Raw genomic sequence first — 5,740 nt, 5'->3', positions numbered from 1 at the left:
AATGTTTATCATTTCTACCGTGTGTTTTTAGAAGTCCAGAGCATCACTCCCACCAGACTCTGCTGGCCTTGGAAGTCACAATGGTCCACCCAGAGACAAGGAGAGGGGACATGGACCCCACCTCTTATTAGGAGTGGCATTCATAAAGCAAAAATGAACCTTTTCACCCAAAAGGTAAATCTCAGACCGGAAGTCAAAGGGCAAAGACATCACCTCTCTCCTTTCTCTATCCACAATCATCCTCATTTTTATAACTTGCAGAATTGGCCCACACTCCAGTCCCCTACCATGTCCCCTGCTTTCCCGATTCATCCCACCACCATAACTGTATTTCCTCCTCTTCCTCTCCCTGGCCAACTTGTTGCCAGCATTCCCTTTCAGTCTTCCCCATAATACAGCTCAGTCAGCAACCTACCCTGGTAACTTACCTCTCTGACGTTCCCCTGCCCTTTGGATGGTGTCAGCCAATATCCTTTGGTTGGGGAGATGGCGGCTACAGTGGTGGAGGTCGTGGCCTCGGGCTCTGGAGAACCCCGAGAAGAGGCAGAAGTTCCCGGCCCCACCTGGGATGAGTCCCAACTGCACAGTTATAGCTTCCCGACCTGGCCCATCCCACATCTAAGTCAGAGCGACCCCCGGGCGGAGGAACTTATTGAGAATGAGGAACCTGTGGTGCTAACTGACGCAAACCTTGTGTATCCTGCCCTGAAATGGGACCTTGAATACCTGCAAGAGAATATTGGCAACGGAGACTTCTCTGTGTACAGTGCCAGTACCCACAAGTTCTTGTACTATGATGAGAAAAAGATGGCTAATTTCCAGAACTTTAAGCCAAGGTCCAACAGGGAGGAAATGAAATTCCACGAGTTTGTGGAGAAACTGCAGGATATACAGCAGTGAGGAGGGGAAGAGAGGTTGTATCTGCAGCAAACACTCAATGACACTGTGGGCAGGAAGATTGTCATGAACTTCTTGGGTTTTAACTGGAACTGGATTAATACGCAACAGGGAAAGCATGGCTGAGGGCAGCTGACCTCCAATCTGCTGCTCATCGGCATGGAAGGAAATGTAACACCTGCTCATTATGATGAGCAACAGAACTTCTTTGCTCAGATAAAGGGCTACAAGCGATGCATTTTATTCCCTCCGGATCAGTTTGAGTGCCTCTACCCATATCCTGTTCATCACCCGTGTGACAGACAGAGCCAGGTGCACTTTGACAATCCTGACTACGAGAGGTTCCCCAATTTCCAGAATGTGGTTGGTTACGAAACAGTGGTTGGCCCTGGTGACATCCTTTACATCCCAATGTGCTGGTGGCATCACATAGAGTCATTACTAAATGGGGGCATTACCATCACTGTGAACTTCTGGTATAAGGGGGCTCCCACCCCTAAGAGAATTGAATATCCTCTCAAAGCCCATCAGAAGGTGGCCGTAATGAGAAACATTGAGAAGATGCTTGGAGAGGCCTTGGGGAACCCACAAGAGGTGGGGCCCTTGTTGAACACAATGATCAAGGGCTGCTACTACTAGCCTGCCAGGAGTTGAGGCCCTTGCCAGGTGAATGCTAGCCCATCCACATCGCTTCATTGATGAGGACAGGAGACTCCAAGCTCTAGTATTGCACGCAGCACTTAATGGACTGGACTCTTGCCATGGCTCTGGAGGCAGGTGTTTGGGGCAAGGCAGGGTGGTCGGCACGCCACTCCTGTTTGGAGGGACTTCTTACGCTTGTCTCTCTGCCCCAGCGCCTTCCCTCTCTGCCTCCCTAAAGTCCTGCATTCAGTGTTGGGAAAAAAAATATATCCTCTGGTTGTCTTCTTCATCTCCTTACTTAAGATGACATATTAACATTCACCACGGCTTCACACGCACTGAAGCCAGCCATAGAAACAGAGTTTGGGGCTAAGTGGGCTTCCTTTGGACTCTGCACAGGAAAGCTGTACAGAACAGTCTTTTTGTAACTTGGGAAATGGAAATGAAAACACGAGGGAAACTATGCCATGGAAGGAGAACCACAAAAATCCAACCCCGCATGCAGGTCATGTGTTTCATGAGCTTTTTAAACTCTGTCTGTTTATAAGCCCTCCAGTTGATGCCACTGATAAAATTGTTTTCAAGTTTATCTCTGAAGCTACAATATCAGAGAGGCAGTTTAATGTGACCAGGATGTTGATCTTACTACACTGCATTCAATCCCTTGGTATTTTTTTATTCATAGGAAAATGTTATCACCAAGGGGACAACACTTCTACAGAACCCCCTTTAGCCTGATTAACTAGAGAATGTGACTATATTTACGAATACTTATAATGACAATAGCTTTTTACTAGGATGTTTCTAATAGTCATTATGAACTTTGAGTGATTATAGTCCTAATTTCCATTTGCACTCAATTACTTTCCCACCCATGTGAACCATTTTGGAAGAGAGAGCGCAGCAGCCATATGGCCCAGGATCTTTTATTGTTTTGAAAATAGAGCCTAATATTCTGTTTGTTAATGATTTGGGTTTTCTACAAGCCCTCAGCCTTCAGTGTTGCCTAGGAATGGGGTACTTGGTGCCCACAGTTGGTGAGAGAATATTACTCACTCCTGGCAGCTGCTTCATTTAACAGGATAAGAAGTATGAAATGCTCTGGCAAGGATATGGAGCAAATTGCAATCAGCGCTGAAGTTCGTTCAATGATTTAGAGACTAACAGGCAATACTCAGATAAGTTAGAGGCACATCCCTAAGATGTACCAATTCTTGTAGTTTTATACCCAGCGAAACTTGCTTATATTTGCTCCCAAGGAAACACACATAAAGCTACTTATTACCAAATGTTGATATCAGCAAAAAGTTGGAAACTACCTATATATGCCTATCAACTGGATGATGGGTGAGCAGCTGTGGCACATTAATACAGTGGAGAACTAGACAACAGTGAAAATGAATGAGCTTAAGCTACACAGTGCCATGGCCATGAATAAGTCTTTAAAACAGAATGTGGAGCCTCTCACCAAGAAGCACAAAAATATACCAAAGGCTGCTATTTGCATAACATTTCCAAACTGCAAATTAATATTGCATATCGGTCTTAAAAATAACCAATTCAGGATAGCAGTTAACTATGGGGAGGGAACGTGGAAACTGTGAGTAGGGAACATCTATTACAGTTTACTTGTTAAGGTCAGTAGTGAGCACATGGGCATTCAAAGTATTATGTCTCCTCCATTCTGTAAGCCTTCTCTAAATATTTCATCATATAATTTATGTGTGTTATTTATAAAAAAAAAAGGGGGGGGCCTAATTCTAAATCACATTTCAAAGAATAAAGAGCAATTATTTCTCATGAGTCCACCACTTTCTGTTTCAAAAACTCACATTGTTTTGATGATTGAAGCCCTCCCCCAGACTAATATTAGTTTGGTAAGCCTTCCCTGACATTCAAGGAGTAGACCCAGAGGCCAGGGGTCTGCCACAATCGCTTGCTCTGAGCATGCCTGTCTTGCTAACTGAGAAGAGAGCATGAGGTCCAACGGCAGGAACCAGGTTGCACGGTGTTCGTGGCAGAGCACCACTGAGGCTAAACGCTGAGTCGGTAGCAGTTAGCTTCCCAGGCATTTTGACAAGCAAGTATATAAACACTGCCCTTCCAAACAAACAATGTCACAGAGCAGTGGTTACATGCTGGCCGGCACAGAGAGGGCAAGAGCAGGCAAGGCTGATGCAGCCTTGGGCCTCACCCCACTCAGATCACTTAACCCAGCAGTTCTCAACCTGTGGGGTACGACCCCTTTGGGGATCAAATGACCCTTTCACAGGGGTCACCTAAGACCATCGGAAAACAAAAAGATATTTACATTATGATTCATAACAGTAGCAAAATTACAGTTATAGAGTAGCAACGAAAATAATTTTATGGTTGGGGGTCACCACAACATGAGGAACTGTATTAAGGGGTCGCGGCATTAGGAAGGTTGAGAACCGCTGACTTAACCTCTCCTGGCTCCTGACTTCTTCACCTGTTAAAATGACAATGAGGACACTCATCAGTAAACTATCTCCCAGCAGCTATATGGGGGTCTGGAATAAGACAGTCAAAGCGCTTGGGCTTCTTAGAAGGAGGATGCTAAGGAACTATCACCCTCACCAATACAACCTAGGCATGGTCCCTCTCATCATTTCTTCATCTACAATTACATGCATATACACATACACACATGTGCACACGAATGTATACACATATGTACACACATGTATACCATGATTGCATATACATACACATGTATACACTGCACACAATACACGTGCACTTATGTGCATGTGTGTACACATGGTGCATGCATATGTACACATGAATGCATGCAAATGTATGCACACAGGTACACACAGCACACATACACATATTTATATGTGTGTGTACACAAATGTACACACATGTATATTCCCCTTTGAAACCAAATTTTTCCTCTCAAGATGTTACTATGGTATCATAGATATAACATGATGAATTTGTTCTTGAACATTAAATACTTGCTCTCCAGATTATGTCAGACTTTTCATTGAATCCTGTGCATTTTTTTAGTTAATGACTTTTGTTGCTTTAAAAACGTTTAGCCAACAGAGAACTAGAAAGGAGAATTGACCCCTCCTAAATGTTAGCACAACATTTGCTGGCTTTGGGCGTCTCTCTAATGCAGAGAACCGCACGGTGTTGTGAGCTCAAAATGTGATCGGCAGGTTATTACTGCATCCTTTCGTTTAACCAAGATAGGACAGAGCATGGCTCTGAGGCTGCAGGCAAATGAAGTCCCCAGCAATTTTGTTTCTGTCAATCTATGTTTCCTAAGTTCCCCTAGCAGGTCTAAGGTGCAGTCAAGAACTCCTGATATAAAACATGAGGATCCAGGGCTCTGTTGGCAGGAACTAGAGGAATCCACCCATCCAGGCCTCCGTAGTGTTGGCCACTGACCAGCTGCATAGACCTCACCAGGGGGCTTGTTAGAAACGCAGGGCCCTAGGCCCACCCTGCATCCAGGGCATTTGACCTGCGTTAACGTTTGAGGTGCAGATGCATGACTCTAGGGACTCACTGGGCTCATTCAGGGATTCTGAGAGTCCTTCTTTGAACCCTAAGTCAAAGTCGTGGCCAGAGGAAGGCATGGTGCTCAGCCAGCTGAGGGTAGTGTTTGCCTGAAGGTATTCAAAGAAACTGCTCCGGAGGCAGAAATAATCCTCCACTTTAGGCCTCCTCCAATTCAATTTCCACAAACTGGCCAAAGTGATCTCTCTCAAAAAAAAAGGAAAGCATACCTTGCCATATAACCCTCATTGCTAAAATGCTGCCACTGCTCTCATGATAAAATACAAAATCCCTACCATAGCTCAAGGGCCTGTCTGACCTGGCACTGTATGTCATGCCACCTCTCCTGTCCTGCATGACGTCTGACCACCCAGCCTTCCCTAAGAGCAGACGCATCAAGTTCCATGAGGACAGAGCCACCTGTCTTGTCCACTCAGCCAGGTACATGGCTAGGCACCAGCATGCCTGCATCATCAGGGCCCCTGGCAGGCTCACGGGGCATCAATGAGACAGTCTTCTCAGGGCAGGACTGTCTAGGCACCGAAACATGGATCACCCCTGCTGCGTGAAGTGCTGCAGCCATTAAAACACCAAAAATGCCCACCACTTCCACATGCCCATGGGAAAGCCCTGAATGGACCAAGGGCACAGTAGCTAAAGATAGAGA

At 45.5% G+C, this 5,740-nt stretch overlaps 1 pseudogene; it reads left to right on the top strand.

Moving 5' to 3' along the window:
• The first annotated feature begins 486 nt into the window (after positions 1–486).
• Positions 487–1,571, top strand: LOC109383923 (hypoxia-inducible factor 1-alpha inhibitor pseudogene; annotated as a pseudogene).
• Positions 1,572–5,740: the final 4,169 nt, after the last annotated feature.

The sequence above is a fragment of the Hipposideros armiger genome, unplaced genomic scaffold, assembly GCF_001890085.2.
Source record: "Hipposideros armiger isolate ML-2016 unplaced genomic scaffold, ASM189008v1 scaffold_91, whole genome shotgun sequence".
Lineage (NCBI taxonomy): Eukaryota > Metazoa > Chordata > Mammalia > Chiroptera > Hipposideridae > Hipposideros > Hipposideros armiger.
Note: the sequence above shows the minus strand (reverse complement) of the source record. Positions and strands in the feature narration are given on the sequence as shown.